Raw genomic sequence first — 18,267 nt, forward strand, 5'->3', positions numbered from 1 at the left:
TCAACCAGGACCCTAGAAAGGGTCCCTACTGCCCACCTGCCTCCTTTCTCTGTCCTGAGCTCCTATGAGTCTCTCAAACAAGCCTCCCTGTCTCCCCTCTGGCCCCTACCTACCCCTACACCACATGTTTCGTTATCTGGTCCAGCCACACACAACCCTCTCTCTGCTCAAGTCATACCTACTTCCCTTCACTTTTCAATTCTCTGGCCCTTCAGTCGTCTGCTCATGTTCCAGCTTGGCTCCTTCAGCATCTCTTCCCCCACCCCACCTCACTGTCTTCTGCTAATCTGTTAGAGTCAGTTCTTCATCCCTCTCAAAGTCCCCCTTCTGGCTGCCCCTCTAGGTGCTTCACTGAATTCTCATGGCACCCCTATTTCCCATGTGCCACCACTGTTCCCCTGCATTCTAATAGCCTATTTTCCCCAATAACCTGTGAACTCTGAGAGGGCAAAGTAGGTCTCATTCAATGTCTCCGACCCCAGCCCTCAACGCAGTCTCCAAAGTATAGGCTCAGTAATGATTTGTTTAGTGAATCACTGAAAGAATAGGTGAACGGGCTTCCCACTTCTGTAAACCAAATAGATTCTATAAACTAGATAGTTTAAAGAGCCTTTCTGGATCCTCAATAACATAAGTATATGCATTCCTATGCCTCAAAGAAATAAAGGAGGGACTCCTGGGTAGTCAGTGGTTGAGCATCTGCCTTCAGCTCAGATTGTGATCCCACGGTCCGGGGATCCAGTCCCCTATCGGGCTTCCTGCGAGGAGCCTGCTTCTCCCTCTGCCTGTGCCTCTGCCTCTGTCTGTCTCTCGTGAATAAATAAGTAAAATCTTAAAAAAAAAAAAAAAGAAAGAAAGAAAAAGAAAGAAAAGAAAGGAAAGAAAGAAAGAAAGAAAGAAAGAAAGAAAGAAAGAAAGAAAGAAAGAAGAAAGAGAAAGAAAGAAGGAAAGAAAGAGAAGGAAAGAAAGAAGAAAGAAAAATCTCCAAGGGCATTCAAGAAATGAGGGGGAAAGTCCATTAATAAGAAATGGCTGAGGGAACACAGAGCTCTTAGGCAAAGAAAGTTGGGGTAGCCCTCCTGGCAAATACCAAGTCCGTGCCAGGAAGTTAAGTTTAGGCTCTGTCCTTAACTCTGTCCTCAGCCTCCAGATGAGGGCGCTGAGCTTCACCTTCACAATAAGCCAGAAGTCCTGAGATTGGGCTAATTAGTCCTGAGTAGGACTGTTCCGTGCTCTAGTCAAAAAGTAAAAGCAAATCTGGAAAGAACCACAATTGAGGCCCTCTGGGTTCCCACAGATAAGGTTCAACCAAATAGGAGCCCTCCTCCCCCCAAGAAAGATACCAACACTTGAAAGTAGGTACCCAAACAAGAGTCAACAAACATTTATATACCCCAAAGACTCCACGTTAGAATGAACAAAATACAACTACATATGAAATATTTAAAGAACCAATGGAACCCCAAAGTAGGCAAAATAGAAGTAATCAGATGTCTGAAAAGGAACCAAATACATTAGTTATTGAAATTAGATATTCAGTGGATGGGTTCAATGGCAGATTAGAGCCAAGAGAAGAAAGAATTACTGAACTGCAAAATCTAAAGAAATTACAAAACAGGGATGCCTGGGTGGCTCAGTGGTTGGGCATCTGCCTTTCATCAGGGCATGAGCCCTGGTCGAGGATTGAGTCCCACATCGGGCTCCCTGTGGGGGGAACCTGCTTCTCCCTCTGCCTAGGTCTCTGCCTCTCTCTCTGTGTCTCTCATGAATAAGTAAATAAATAAAATCTTAAAAAAGAAATTACAAAAGTCCAATGGGATTAGAACTGAATACGTTCCTGCTTTGCTTCCTTCCTGTTGTGCCTGAGTGAGAGCACTAGCCTTCCAGTTAACTTTCATTGACCTGGGTGATGTGGCTCCCTCTCATCTAAGAGGTTACTATCAAGGTCATTTTCAATCTCTTAATGCGAGATCAGGAAAACCTTTCCCAAGACATGGCTTCAGGGGAGACATTGACCCTAGTGGTCCAAAGACACTTAATATTGGTCAATCTGTTTTGGGGAGGAGGGGCAATGAATCATGTGTAGTCCTAAAGTTGTAGGATTTGGCCTTTTGGAAGGAGGTTTTTTGTTTTTGTTTTTTTTTCTCTCACTTGAAAATTTTATTGGTCAGGGAGAAAGGAAGTCAGGCAGCCCCTCAGCTTCCCGCCCAGGGTTCCACAAGCTCCCGTTGCCATTGATGGGGCGGTTCACATGCTCAGGGGATGCCAGGAATGCCTCGAGCTTGAGTCTGGCACTGAGGTGGGCCACATAGGCCGAGAGCAGCGGGAAGGAGTCCAGGCAGCTGGGGGCCAGGACCTGGTGAATCCACAGCAAGTCCAGCAGGTTGTAGTCCACAAAGGAGATCTGGTTGCCCACAATGAAGGCTTGGCCCCCCTCATTCTGGGACAGCAGCATCTCAAAAGGCTTTAGGTAAGCTGGTAGTGCCCTCACATACCTTTCCTGCCTCCTAGTTAGTGTAGATGAGGAGGACGTATTTGCAGTGGAGATCCTCCACACCATTGTTCACGACAACCAGCAAGGCCACCTCCTGCTGGTCCTTCCCATAGAGCCCGAGGGAGCGGCCCAGGTGTCACAGGATGGCATTGGACTGGTATAGGGTGAGGTCTCCGTCCTGGAACTTGGGGAGCTGCCCATAAAGACAGGAGGCCTTGAGTGAGCCCTTCATCCAGGTCTCCATGGTCACCTCCTCCTCCTTCCAGCTCTGGCCCTGGTCAGCCAGCAGCATGTGCATGGCCTCGCAGTGCCCTCGAACAGGGAAGTAGATGATGGTGTAGGGTGGCATGGTTGCAGTGCGGGTGGCGGTGGTGGTGGCAGTCAGCAAGGAGTTGTAGAGAGGTAGACTTGAGTTATCAAGGAGTTTTCTAAAAGAGCTGTTCAAAGAGGGAATAAAACTGCTTTGTGAGATAGGAATCTCCCCATCATTGGAGGCATACAAGTATAAACCAGGCCCCTAAAGACTAGTTACATCAGAATCTCTCAGTGTGGCAGAGACCATTGTTTCCCAGTATGCTTTTTCTTTTTCATTTTCTCTTGTAAAAAGGAATCTCAATTTTTAGCTAGATGTACGGTTGATCAGACTTCAGTGGCACCTGGGTGGCTCAATCAGTTAAGCATCCGACTCTTGATCTTTTGAGTTCAAATCCTGTGTTGGGCTCCATGCTGGGCATGGAGTCTACTTAAAAAAATAAAAATAAAAAGACTCCTCAGGCAGTTAAGTGTAGTTCATATGACTAAATTGTGGCCAATGAGATGTAAGCAGAATCTGTGTGTGCAATTTGCAGGAAGTATCTTTTGGAAATATTAACCACAGTCACCTGTATTATATCCCCAGGACTTACTATAAATATAGGAAGTGTCTGGAAGAACAAAAGGCATACCCTTTAACCTTTTCTCTAAATAATTGCTTTCAGATCTCTGCTGGAACTTGTCACCTTATCAGACAGGCTCGGCCAGACCACCGATCAGTTAGCATTCCATACTTACCCCACCCCCCTCCAGCTATTATTCTCAAGATATTTAACCACTTATTTGCCATTTTCATAGCACTCAACTCCACCCGATACATACCTCTATGTGTCTAAGTCTGCTGGTTCTCAACCTTGAGCATGTATCAGATTTAGTAGATCTGGGATGGGGGCCTGAAGATTTTCATTTCTAACAAACTTTTAGGTGCTGCTGCCTATCTGTGGTCTAAAGACCACACCCTGAAAACCACTGGACTTTTTAGGCTCGCTGCTATATCCCAGTACCAGGAACAGTGCATAAGTGGTGGTGCTTTGTAGATATTTACTGACTCAAATTACTGGTGTTGCCTCATGTAATCACTTTGAGGTAAGTATTGTTAATACCCACATTTTACATATGGGGAAACCAAGGATCAGAGATAAGTGACTTGTGCAGGGGCACATGGCGAGAAAGGGACAGAGCTGGGATTTAATCCTGCACACTTCATACCCCTGGCATGCTGGGGCCGGTCACAGGCAGACTGGCAAGGAGGTGGAGAACGAGGATCTTCCCGTCCTCGCTTCTGCAGAGAACAGGGACGTAGACGGCAGCCAAGTCTTGCTCCTTGTTAGAGCGCTCACTCATGGGTGACCACCAGGTGGCAGCATCATTCTAACAGGGAGCTGCCTGCTGGAATGGGGAAGTCTGGGTTCTGATCTGAGGTCCGCCCTAGGCGTTATCCCATGGGCCTGTGAGTAGGTCTCAGTTTCCCCATCTTTACAGAGGAGATTGGATCTCCTTAATCTCCAAAGAGCCCTTGCAGCTCAAATACCATCTATAAGAGACAGGTACAGCTGCTGAAATTCAAATACCCCAAAACCAGTTGTACTATTTTTTTTTCTCCTCTACTAGAAAGAAAAAACCCAACCATTACCACCATCACCCCCACAAAAACAACAAAAGCTCAGCTGTAATAATAAACTGTCCAAAAGAAATATAATGCAAACCACAAAACTGAGCCACATGTAATTTCAAATTTCCTAGTAAACCTGTTAATAAAGTAGAAAAAATAATAGTAATTATATTTTATTTAATGCAATATATCCGAAATATTTTCATTTCAACATAATAATATGAAAATTATTAAAATATTTTACATTCTTTTCTTATACTAAGTTTTTGAAATCCAGCACATCTCAATTTAGACTAGCTACATTTCAGGCTTCAACTGCCACTTGTGGCTAGTGACTGCCCTATTAGACAACACAGCCCTAAGAATATTCATGGCAAATGTTGAGGTAGGAACTGTGCTGAGTGTTTTACACGCCATGCACTGTCTTCATGCTCATAGCACCTGATGAAGTAAGCAAGGTGGTTATCCTCATTTTTGCAGATGAAGAAGCTCAAGCTTGGGGACACTGAGTGCCTTGGCCAAGATCACACATTGCAAATAAGCAGACGAGTCTGAATTTGAACTTGGCTCTGTCTGTCTCCAGAATCTGGGCTCTTCATCATCACCTAATCTTGCCCTGATGGTAGATATGCAGTTATGGGCCCCCACTGACAAGATTCTAAATCCAGGGAGTGCAAAAGCCTGAGAGCCAACAAGAGGGCCTACGAGGGGAGGAGGCAAAGCCTTCAGCTATCACTCTCCCACCCTAGTTATGTATTTGGCAATGTTGAGCTTGCCTGGCAAACAACCAGGGACTCTGTCAAGGAGAAATAATCTCAGGAAAACCATGTTTGCATGATGAATAACTGGGCTTACCAAAAAAAAAAAAAAAACAAAACCCTAAAAACAAAAACAAATCCAAACCCTGCGTCCGGAGAAAATGAAAATTGAGAACTGCAGAACCGCAGGTGAGTGCCGAAGAGGGTACTATTCCAAGGGCCCAATGGGTGGAGACTATAGTAAGGTAAGCTGTAGCTTTCCCTCAGGAAAAACAGTGATGATGATGTTAATAGCTGAAATGTATTACATGCTTACCAAGCAGCTTAAATGTAGCATCTTCTTAATCCTCATAATCACAATTGGAAGTGGGTACAACTATCATTGCCATTTGCAGATGAGGAAACTGAGGCACTGGACACTAGTAGGTAGCAGTTGAGATTCACCCACAGCAATGTGGGCTGGAATCCGTGTTTTGATTAGCAATAATCGCTCCGTGGATAAACCTCATTGGCTCCGATACTGCCACTGCGCAAAGCTTGGAGTCCGTGTTTTGGATAGCTATGCTATCATACTGCTTAGAATAGGCTGTTCGTGGAGGTAGTGAGCTCTCTGTCCCTGGAGGCATGTAAACATCAGGGATGTGAGGAAATGCTCGAAAGAGGTCATTCCTGGGTAGGACAGAAGCCTGGTGAACTGATACTGAGCTTGTCTGGAGAGTAATTGTAGAAATTGCCACCATGAAACAAAGATGGGGGAAGGATCCCATCTGCCTTTCAAATCTATCCCATGGGAATTAGGGGTACAGGAGGCATGGTCTTCACTATGACTGGCCGAAGTGAGTAAGAGGTCTGTGGAGGCTGCATGACATGGTAGTTAAGAGAATGGGATCTGCAGATAACTCAGACCTGCGTTCAAGTCCCTGCCACTTACCAGCACGCTTAGCGCCTACTTATAGATCTCATTATCTCCCTGAGGCTCATAGGGCTGTTGTGACAATAAAATGAGAAACCATGTGGGAGTCAGTTATACTCAAAGAGGTGAGACACCAAGAGGGAATGAAAGCCAGGACTGAAGGCCTTGGTGTACTTCAGGAAGTGCCACTTTTTCCTCAAATCCAGTGGATGGTGCTGTTGGTGGCAGCACTTGGGAAGTGAGCTGCCGTGCAGAAGCAGGACAGCTGAGTCCCGAGGAGCAGAAGAGACGTGTCAAGGAGCTCGTTTGGCTGCCACAGACAGGAGGCACTGGGAAGGAGGCTGGGTGACAGAGCGGCCTTGCTTGGAGGGGCAGCTTCTGCGGAAGCACCTCAGGACTTGCTGTGTAGGAGTCGGCAGGACCCCTCAGCACCATCAGCCCCTGCCCATTCCCTCCTGAGTCATTCCCATCCACAAACATACTCAAAAACCGTGACCTGAGTCCTCTTCAACTGCTGCCCCCCCACCTCCCTGCTCCCCCTGCATGCTGGCACCACTTCTCCGCCCAGTCACCCTCCAACCCAATTCACTGACCTCCTGTCTTCGTCTCCCATGGCCTCCACGTGACCAAGCCCAACGGGCCTCCTCCTCCACCTTGTCCTCGCAGCGGTATCACACAGTTAACACTCCTCCTCCGCTCCTTTATTGGCATCTGTGAGTGCACCCTCTCCTGGCTTTGCTTCTTCCTGATGGCTCCTCCACCACGGTCAGGGCTGCTCCTCCATCCAGTCTCTAAATGTTGAGGGTCCCCAGAGGTCAGCCCTAGTCCCATGGTTTTAAACCATCTGCGAGTTGATCATTTACAGACGTCTACGTTCACTCTTTTTAAGTGTCAGTCTGGTACTGTCAACCATCTACTGGATGTCTACATGTGGGTGTCACACAACATAGCCAGAACCAAACTCTGGAGGCTGTCTGACACAGAATGTGCTCTCCCATCTTCCCGATCTTGATGAATGCCACCATCTATTGTGCCCCAAACACAGGCACCATCAGTGATCTCATTCCCAAAGCTGGTGCTGACATCTCTCCCTTCAAAACAGCTATGGAATCCATCCACTTCTCCCCATCTCCACCACCACCGGAAATCACCATCTTTCACCTAAGCTACTTCATTCCTAACTGGTCTCCAAGCTTCCACTCCTGCTCCCCTTAAATATATATGCCACACATCATTTTAAAACATAAACCAAAAGCAGCCCTTTCCTGCCTCTCACCCTCTGCTAGCTTCCCACTGTGTTGAAATAATACCCACTAACACCCAAGCCTGCATGATCTGGTCCCTGCCTATTCCATGAACATTTGAAACCACTCTCCCCCTTGCTCAAAATGCTCAGACGTATGCCGTTTCTTTCTATTCCTCAAATGTGCTAAGGACTTCCTATTTCCGTGAATGACATCATCTTCCCTGTCACCCACGTAGGAATGCTCAGCAACATCTTGGTCCCACCCCTTTCTCCATATCCAGACTGGCCCAAGTCCCGTGGACTTTCCTCCTGATGTTCTTACTCTTCGTCCCCTTTATTCCATGCTCCCAGCCGTAGGCTCCACCAGGCCTTGCCTTTCTAGTCTGACTTCACTACGGCCTTCTAACTGGTCTCCCTGCCTCTAGCTTCATGCTGTGACCTGACCCCAGCCACAGACTGACTCCTGATCCCTAAGCTTAACTCCAGCCACTGGTAGCCTAGTCTCTGATTGGTATCTGACTTCTGTTTCACCAGAGACTGGGGTTCAGCCTTCACCAGGTATTTTCAAATGCCGTTGTATCCTAGTGCCCGGCATAGAACCGGTGCTTAGCACATACTTGTTGGGTGAATGAATCACAGGGGAGGACTACTCAGTCAGTCCTGTTCAGAGGCACTAGCTGAGATCACAAGTCCAAAGGCTATTTACCTACCTGCCAGATGGCATCTGGGAGAAGAGTCTGGGAGTTCCAGATCCTAAATTGGTTGTAGAACATCTGACCTTGGGTGAGTCAAGTCCTTTCCTTGCTCAATTGTGCCTTTGGTAAGGTGGGAAGAAACAGAATAGCTAGTCTCTTTTTCCCAGAAGCGTTGGACTATATTCAGGGCCTTTTGTTACAAAGTGCTTTCCATCCAGGCTCTCCTTAGACCTTCAGAGCAGTCCCACGAGTCAGTGGAGATTATCTGTCCCTATTGCGCAGATTCTCAGCATAGCAGCCCAAGAAGCCCTTTTATTTTTTATTTTTATTTATTTTTTATGTTATTTTTTATTTTTATTTTTTCCAAGTAGCTCTTTTAAAACACAATTAGATAACAGCACTCTGGTGCTCAAAGACTTCCCGTGGCTCTTGATATTTCACTCAGAGTAAAAGCCAAAGTCATGAAAATAGCCGCAGTGTCTGGCTGCATACATCACTGACCTCATGTCCATTCACTATCCAGCTCCGTGGCTCCACTCCAGCCACACTAGCCTCATTGCTCTTCCTCAGCCATACCAAGCACATCCCCACCATGAGGTCTTTGCTCTGGCTTTTCCTTCTGTTGAGGACCCTCTTCCCCAGACATGGGCTTGGTAAACTACCTCACCTCCTTCAAGCTTATGCTCAAATCTGGCCTTGCCAGTGAAGCCCATCCCAGCACCTTATCAAGTGCTGAAACCTGCCCTCATCCACCTGCCCCAGCAATACCTTTTTCCAGCTTGCTCATCTCTCTCTAACAAACAATATAGTTTACTTGTTTATCTTCCTGTAGAATGTAAATTCTGTAAGGGCAGAGATAGTTCTCTGCTTTGTTCATTAATAAAGCCCAAATACCCAGGATAGTGTCTAGCACAAAGTAGATGTACAATAAATAATTATTGAACGAGTGAATGAAAGAAGTAAAGTAAGTAACTTGCCTGGAGCGGCTGTAGCAGATAGACTGGAGCCCAGATCTGCTCCTTCCCCACAAAGAGCCCCTTTCCTGGCTCTGTGTTCATGGCTCAAGGGTACTAGGATCCACTGAAGCCCCACACCAAAATATGGCTGGGCCGTGTGTGGTATGGACAGCGCTGGACATGCACTGCCTGCCTGCCACCTGGGGCAGCTCTTCTTTGTCAGGGATTTAGGGACGAAGGAAGAGAACAGCGTGGGCCTGATGTCCCGGGAGACTCCACCCCCAGGCTTACCCAAGTGAACTGGCAGGAGCTCATACCTCTGGAGCCTGGAGTACTGAGACCAGGGGAGGGCAGGCATTTCAACTAACCAGCTTGACGTGTACACTATGAGACTCCCAGGAAGGTCCCAGGTGGGAGGATAAACATGCTCAAACAAACATGCTTGCTACTCTCTTTTGCTGAGCAGCTCCAAGTTTCTGTACACAGACAGGGTCCCTGATTCAGATTTAGCAAGTTTTCAGGAAAAATCATAGAGCTACCGAAATTTTACTGCACACTTAGTCTCTGTGTCAGGCACATGTGTATTAACTCATTTAATTCTCCCAGAAATCCAATAAGATAGATTCTATTGTATGCCTATTTTACAGATGAGGAAATGGAGGCAAAAGGAAGCGATCTGCTTAAAATCACACATCTAGTAAGTAGTAGAGCTGGAATTTTTTCCTGTGAAAAAAGACCAAAAAACTTTTTGATAGTTACTGAGAAAGTCCAACAAAGATTACAGCACATATTATGTGCCTATGCTGCAAAAGAGCCCACTATCCCCACAAGTGTCAATATAACAGTGATGAGAATGTGGTGTCTTCTTGGCACCCAACACAGTTCCTATATAGGATTTGTATACAATTGCCTTTTTTCCCAACCATTTATTATGAAAAATTTCAAACATATAGAAAAGTGATCATTCCTATACCCCACCATCTATAGTCAACTATTGTTAATATTATCTATTATCTATCTGTATCTTTTTTGTGAACTATTTGAAAGTAAGTTGCAAACATCATGTCATATCATCTCCAAGTATTTCATTCAGCCTTCAGCTCCCAAAAGATATTCACTTATAGTAAAGAATTTCATTATCACACCTAAGAAAAGCAATAAATCCCAAATATCCTCTTAATATTCTATCCAGATTCAAATTTCCTCAATTTCTCAAAAATGTCTTTTTATAGCTTTTTTTCAAACCAGAATCTTGTCAAGATTCACAAATTGCATCTGGTTATTACAGTTCTTTCATCTCTTTTTTTGTTTTGTTTTTTTTTTTTGTTTTTTTTTTGTTTTTTTTTTAGTTTTTGTGTAATCTCTACACTCAACATGGGGCTTGAACTCACAACCCTGAGATTGAGTGGTATGTTCCACTGACTGAGCTGGCCAGGTACTCCTACATTTCTTTGATCTTTTAAAATATAAAACCTTCTACACACACACACACACACACACACACACACACTTTTTTCATGGCATTGACTCTTTAATGATAACAGTCACTGTCTTGCAGACTGTCTTTGAATTTGTTTCCTCGTAGTGTCATTTAACTTGTTCTTCTATCCCTCTAATTACTATAAACTGGAACTTAGGTTTAAGGGTAAATTCAGGTTAATGATTTTGTTAGCAAAGATATTTCTCACCTGATGCAGAATATTACACCCCATTAGGAAACATAATGTAGGGTTGTCCCACTGTTGTTAATGCTAAGTTTGATCACTTGGTGGTGACAGCAAGACTGCATCATTGTAAAGTGCCTTTCCCTCTTTGCAACCAGCAAGGACCTTTGGGATGATACTACAGTGTGTGGGTATCCTGTCCCCCTCCAACCTTTGAACTCATGGTTTTGGCATCCATGGGTGGCTCTTGCCTGAACCAGCTATTACACTGGGGTTATAAAAAGGTGATTTTCTAATTCTATCTTTTATTTTATGTTAGTTTTCTTGCATTCTTCTGTAAAGAAGAATTTTCTTTATCAACTGGGATTGAACTATAGTTTCTTCTAAAGAGGCAAGTTAAATTATTCTAATTGATTCTGAAATTGTCCCCTATTTGGCTAACAGGTGCCCATTCAAGTTGGATCCTGGATCTATCTTTTTTTTTTTCTTTTAAGGAGTCTCCTTATAAAGATTTTATGTATGTATGTATGTATGTATGTATGTATGTATGTATGTATTTATAGGGAGCATGAGAACTGGGGAGGGGCAGAGGGGAAAGAAGGGAGAGAATCAAGCAGACTCTGCACTGAGCACAGAGCTGATGTGGGGCTCTATCTCATGACCCTGAGATCATGACCTGAGCCAAAATCAAAAGTCGGACTCTCAGCCAACTGAGCCACCCAGTCGCCCCACATCCTGGATCCTGACATATCCCAGTAGTCTTTAAGCATTTCCTTGCTTTCTGGAAAAAAGATGTCTCCAACACACCTACTTGTATTTTCTTTTCCTCTGCCCCGTGATCCAGCTATTGGAACTTGGATGTGAATACAGGAAGTCTGCCCAGAGCTCTTTTGTTTAATTGCAGGACTAGTCTCAGCACTGTGCAAACTTGGGCCAGTTCTTTTCCCCTTTCTGAGCCAAGCTTTCTCCACCTGAACAATGGGGGAGCTGAATCCTGCTTTAACCTGTATCCCTCTAAGGGTGTATCAGATACCAAGCTTTCCTGCTTTCCATCACTTTATCTCACTTCCCCCATGCAAGGAGACAGGTGGCACAGGACTCCTTCCCTGGGCAGTGGGGCCTGTGACAACTGGGACCTCTTACCCTGTTAGAAAAATGGAGGGAGCCCTCTCCTGCCTACCCTGAGGAAACTCAGGTTTGGAGTCCATCCTCCTGGCTAGAATTAGCCTCCAGCCCCCTCTGGGCAAGGCCAGGTTGGTCTTTGGGGTCATCCTCAGCCTTAGCCTAAAGTTGCTTCATAAGGGAGAGGATTTGGACTGCCATTCTGTTTTCACAATCAGCTTAGAATCGATTGACTTTGATGCATTTTTTTCTTTATTTTTAAATTTAGTTTTACTTTGTATCAAAGGACAAATTTACATATTTAAAGAATCAAATACATCTATAAGGCTTGCGTGAAAAATAGCATTTCCTCACCTTCCTATTTCAAAATTTTTTAAAGTTACTTTTATTTTTTTTAAAGATTTCATTTATTTATTCATTGGAAACACAGGAGAGAGAGAAGCAGAGACAGAGGCATAGGGAGAAGCAGGCTCCATGCAGGGAGCCCAGTGTGGGACTCGGTCCCAGGACTCTGAGATCACGCCCTTAGCAGAAGGCAGATGCTCAACTGCTGAGCCACCCAGGCGTCCCTCAAATATTTTTTAGCTAATTCTTTGGATATTTATCTCTGTATCTCTGAATGACTTCCGGTATTACTTCCTGATTTTTCAATTTATACATTATCTGGTTGGTTTTTCACAGTGGAAGATGAAGATTTAGCCCTTTTTCATCCTCTGTTCCTCTATGTCACTCTTTCTGTCCTCTCATCATCCCTTATGCCTCTAGTCTATATTTGGTTATGTATAATTAGCATTCAAAGTTTACCATATTATGACAATGTATACAGCATTCAATTTGAGCTACAGTGTACTAGGATTACTATTCATTTCCTATATAACTTTCATTTTCCCAACACTTAATAATTATCTTGGTTTTTCATTTACTTAATTTTCTTTCTTTTTTTTATTTATTTTATTTTATATTTTTATTTTTATTTATTTTTTTTTATGATAGTCACACAGAGAGAGAGAGAGAGAAGCAGAGACATAGGCAGAGGGAGAAGCAGGCTCCATGCACCGGGAGCCCGACGTGGGATTCGATCCCGGGTCTCCAGGATCGCGCCCTGGGCCAAAGGCAGGCGCTAAACCACTGCGCCACCCAGGGATCCCTCTTTCTTTTTTTTTTTTTTTAAAAGATTTTATTTATTTATTTGAGAGAGAGTGAGAGAGCACAAGCAGTGGGAGGCAGCAGAGTGAGAGGGAGAAGCAGGCTCCCCACTGAGTAGGGAGCCTGATGCAGGGCTCAATCCTGGGACCCTAGGATCATGACCTGAGCCAAAAACAGACACTTAACCAACTGAGCCATCTAGGTGCCCTTTCTTTTTTTTTATTTGTTTTTTTTTCTTTTTTTTGTAATTCCAGTACAATTAACATACAATGTTATATTAGTATCAGTGGTATAATATAGTAATTCAACAATTCTGTACATTACTCAGGGCTCATCATGCTAAGTGTACTCTTTAATCCCCATTACCTCTTTCATCTATCCCCATCCCCAACCTCCCCTCTGGTCACCATCAGTTTGTTCTCTATAGTTAAGAATCTGTTTCTTGATTTGTCTCTTTTTTCTTTTCCTTTGCTCATTTTCTTTTGTTTCTTAAATTCCACATATGAGTGAAATCATATTTGTCTTTCTCTGACTGACGTATTTGCTTAGGATTATACTTTCTAGATCCATCCATGTTGTTGCAAATGGCAAGATTTAAATTTTTTGTGGCTGAATAATATTCCATTGTTTTCTCTTCTATCTTCTTATCCACTTCTCTGTTGATGGACAGCTGGTCTGCTTCCATAGTGCAGTTATTATAAATAATGCTGCAATAAACATAGGGATGCATGTTATCTCTTTGAATTGCTGTTTTTGTATTTTTGGAGTAAATTCCTAGTAGTGTGATTGTTGGATCATAGAGTAGTTCTATTTTTAAATTTTGAGGAACTTCCATACAGTTTTCCAGAGTGGCTGCACCAGTTCATGTTCCCACCAAGAGTGCATAAGTGTTCCTTCATTTACTTAATTTTCTATGAAATTATCACAATTTAATCTCATACTCTTAAAAAAATATCTAAATTTTCTCTCTACATCTAGGCATATCAGATATCTATCAAGTTTGTCATGTTGAAGAGCTATCTTTCAGAGCCTTTGGGCCTGATCCGATGTAGGTGTTTTGTTTTATTCCTAGAATTTCTGTGTGCCACCCTTCTGGGAATCCCCATTCCCTCTCACAAGTTGAGTTTCATTTCCCATGTCCCAGATCTTCACTTATTTTTAGTGAACTCCTTCATTTTGGTAGAGTATAACCTCCTGAAGTTTTCTGAGAAAGGAAAATTTTTGACACATTGAATATCTGAGAATATTTTAATGACATCCTTAATGTGTTTGATAATTTGATTCAGTAAAGATTCTAGGTTGGGAATCATTTTCCCATAGACTTTTGAGGGCATTGCTCCATTATCTTCTGGTTTCCAGGGTTGCAGTTAAGATGTCCAAAGTCATTGTGATTCCCATTTTGTTTTTTTGTTTATTTTTGTATAAAATTTGTTTTTTTCCTTTTTGGAAATTTAGAATTGTGGAATCTTTTCTTTGTCACTATTTTTCTGAAACCTCAATCATGATGTCCTTTCATTTGAAACTATTTTATGCCTTTTCCTTGGTACTCACTGGGCCCTTTCAATTTGGAAACTGAGTTCTGAAAATGATACTGAATTATTTCACTGATGATTTTTTCCCCTTGACTTCCTCCATTCTTTATTTCTCGAACTCTGATATTTGACTGTTGGGCTTCCCAGACTAGTCTTTAATTCTCTTATCTCTTCTTTCTGATTTTTCTTTTTATCCTTGTAGGAAATTTATCTAAGAGATAAATCTAAGAGATTTAAAAAAAACTTTATCTTCCATCTACCAGTTGTTTAATATCTGCCCTTGTACTTTTAATCCTCAATAGCTGTATTTTTCTTCTAAGAGTATTTATATCTTTATAGCATCCTATTCTTGTTTCATGGGTACAGTATCATATTTTATGTCCCTAGGGCTAGTCATAGCCATTTGTTTCCTCCATGGAGCTTTTTGGGGGTTTGGGTTATTTGTTTATTTCATTCTCTTTTATGTTGGAGGCTTTCTTCAGAGGTTCTATGATCCTTGATTGTCTAAAAGACCAAATGGATGCTGTAATGAATAGGGCTTATCCACTGAGGGCTTCCCTATAGCATTATCTGTTTATGGGGGAACCCCCAATGTCAGAATATTTAGGTCATTCTTACTGGTACGGTCATGTTCTCCAAAGAAGGATCTTTCCATGTATTACCTGGAAGGAGAGGCCTGCCTTTTAGCATTCTGAGAACTGAGGGGAGGGGGGGGAGAAGGCTGGGACTCTTAGCTTTAGTACCAGCCTATGCCCTTTACTATGCCTGGGGATAAACTTCCAGTCTTCTCTGAGAAGAAGGGGATATCCAACTGTTCCATGAACAGACTTCCAACCAATCCTCCTCTTCTTAGTCCCACCTTTACTCCCACCCAGTTACCTAAATTCCCAATTCCTGAGCCTATTCTTCCATGTAAATAGGTGGCTTCTCAGCTTTTCTAGCTGCAGGTTTAAAATTTAGTTTTTTGGGGTCTGCTATGGTAGTTACCACTAGTCCATACATGCTCTCTAGCTTCCAAACTTCTGCTGCTGTTTTCTCTTCTGTCCTCTTTGTTCTTATAGTTTACAAAAAAAAAAAAAAAAAAGTCATTTGAGAGAGGAAGCAAAGCTATATGCATGTTCTAGCCATCCTTACCAAGAAATCTTTTTTTAAATTCAGCTATAATTCTCATAGCACTGTATTCAAGCTTTTAAAATTGTACAACTCAGTGGTTTTCCACATATCCACAAAGTTGTATAACCATTACCACTATCTAATTCCAGAATATTTTCATCACCCCAAAAGGAAACCCTGTACCCATTAGCAATCATTCTGTATCCTCCCTCCCCTACCCCCTACCCCTCCCCCAGCCCCTGGCAGCTACTAATCTACTTTCTTTCTCTGTGGATTTGCCTATTCTAGACATTTCACAGAAATAGAATCATACAATATATAGTCTTTTATGGCTGGCTTATTTCCTTTAGCATAATGTTTTCCGAATTCAAACATTCTGTGGCATGAATCAGTATTTCATTATTTTTTAAAAACAACAGTTCTGTTGAGATTTTAACTCCTCTTTATGGCTAAATAATATTCTATTATATGGGTATACCACATTTTATTCACTCATCAGTTGGTAGCTATTTGGGTTGTTTTCACTTTTGGGCTATTGAGAATAATGGCACTATGAATATTTGTGTACAGATTTTTGTGTAGGGCTTTGTTTTCATTTCTCTTGTGTAGATACCTAGGAGCAAAATTACTGGGTCATATGGTAACTCTGTGTTTAATTTTTTGAGACACTATCAAATTGTTTTTCAAAGTAGCTGTGCCATTTTATTTTATTTCTTAAAGTAAAATCTTCCTGCATTGTGGTCCTCGAACTCATGACCCTGAGATCAAGAGTCACATGCTCTGGGGATCCCTGGGTGGCTCAGTGGTTTAGCTCCTGCCTTTGGCGCAGGGAGTGATCCTGGAGTCCCTGGATCCAGTCCTACATCGGGCTTCCTGCACGGAGCCTGCTTCTCCCTCTGCTTGTCTCTGCTTCTCCCTCTCTGTGTCTCTCATGAATAAATAAATAAAATCTTAAAAAAAAAAAAAAAAGAGTCACATGCTCTACTGACCTAGCCAGCCAGGCATCCCAGCTGCACCATTTTACATTCCCACCAGCAAGAGCCGACAGTTTAACTTTTTCCACATCCTTGTCAACACTTTTTATTGTTTTTTTTTTTTTTAAAGATTTTATTTATTTATTCATGAGAGACACACACAGAGAGAGGCAGAGACACAGACAGAGGGAGAAGCAGGCTCCATGCACCGGGAGCCCGACGTGGGACTCGATCCCGGGTCTCCAGGATCGCGCCCTGGGCCAAAGGCAGGCACCAAACCGCTGCGCCACCCAGGGATCCCTGTCTTTTTGATTATAGCCATCATAGTGGGTGTGAAGTGGCTCCTCATTGTGGTTTTGATTTGCATTTCCCTAATGACTAATGATGTTGGAGCATCTTTTCATGTGCTTATTGACCATTTGTACATCTTTGGAGAAAAATCTACTGAATTCCTTTGCCTCTTTGAAATTAGGTTATCTTGTAACTATTGAGTTCTAATACCTCTTTATATATTCTGGACATTAGACCCTTATCAGATATATAATTTGTAAAGATTTTCTCCTGTTGACAGAACATGAAAGACTCCTAACTCTGGGAAACGAACTAGGGGTGGTGGAAGGGGAGGTGGGCGGGGGGGTGGGGGTGAATGGGTGGCGGGCACTGAGGTGGGCACTTGATGGGATGAGCACTGGATGTTATTCTGTATGTTGACAAATTGAACACCAATAAAAATAAATTTATTAAAAAAAAAGATTTTCTCCTGTCTCATAGGCTGAATTTTTATGTTCTTTATAGAAACATTTAAAATACAGTATTTTTCTTTGTCACTTGTCTTTTAAGAAATATTTTTTAAAAGTCTTATTTTAAAAATAGTTTTATTGAGATATAATTGACACATATTAAATTTTCTGTATTTAAAGTGCATAATTTGGCAAGCTCTGACATATACATACATTATGAAAATAGCTCTACAATCAAGAGAATGCCTCCACAGTTTCTTTGTGCCCCTTTGTCATTTCTCCTTTTTATCCCTTCCTGCACCCCCCCCAAATCCTTAGGTAACTACTCATCTCTTTTCTATCACTGTAAATTAGTTTGTATTTCCTAGAATTTTATCTAAATGGAATCTTACAGCATATTCTCTTTTTTTCTGGCTTCTTTCATATAGCATAATTATTTTGAGATTCATCCAGGTTGTGTATCAATAGTTCATTCCTTTTTATTGCTGAGTAGTATTCCATTGTATGGATGAGTCACAATTTGTTTATCTAGTCACCTGTTGAAGGACATTTGGGTTGTTTCCACTTTTTGACTATTATGAACATTTGTGCTCAAGTTTTTTTTTTTAAGGTTTTTTTTTTTTTTTTTTTTTTTTTAGATTTTATTTATTTATTCATGAGAGACACAGAGAGAAAAAGAGGCAGAGACACAGGCAGAGGGAGAAGCAGGCTCCATGCAGGGAGCTCGACATGGGACTCCATCCTGGGTCTCCAGGATCGCACCTCAGGCTGCAGGCGGCGCTAAGCCGCTGCGCCACCAGGCCGCCCTCAAGTTTTGTTTTTTGTTTTTTTTGTCTTTTTTTAAGATTTATTTACTTATTCATGAGAGACACACACAGAGAAAGGCAGAGACACAGGCAGAAGGAGAAGCAGGCTCCTCGCAGGAGCCGGATGTGGGACTCAATCCCAGATTCCAGGGTCACACATCTGAGCTGACGGCAGCCGCCCAAC

At 42.7% G+C, this 18,267-nt stretch overlaps 1 pseudogene across 1 annotated transcript; it reads right to left on the reverse strand.

The window, feature by feature from the left end:
• Nucleotides 1–1,356: 1,356 nt before the first annotated feature.
• LOC144312810 (glutathione S-transferase P-like) lies at nucleotides 1,357–7,980 on the reverse strand (annotated as a pseudogene). The gene is made up of 2 exons (XR_013378440.1): nucleotides 6,683–7,980; nucleotides 1,357–2,931 (listed from the first exon to the last, which is right to left on the reverse strand). The product of XR_013378440.1 is annotated as a glutathione S-transferase P-like (transcript).
• Between the last annotated feature and the right edge of the window lie 10,287 nt (nucleotides 7,981–18,267).

Source organism: Canis aureus, chromosome 4, assembly GCF_053574225.1.
Source record: "Canis aureus isolate CA01 chromosome 4, VMU_Caureus_v.1.0, whole genome shotgun sequence".
NCBI lineage: Eukaryota > Metazoa > Chordata > Mammalia > Carnivora > Canidae > Canis > Canis aureus.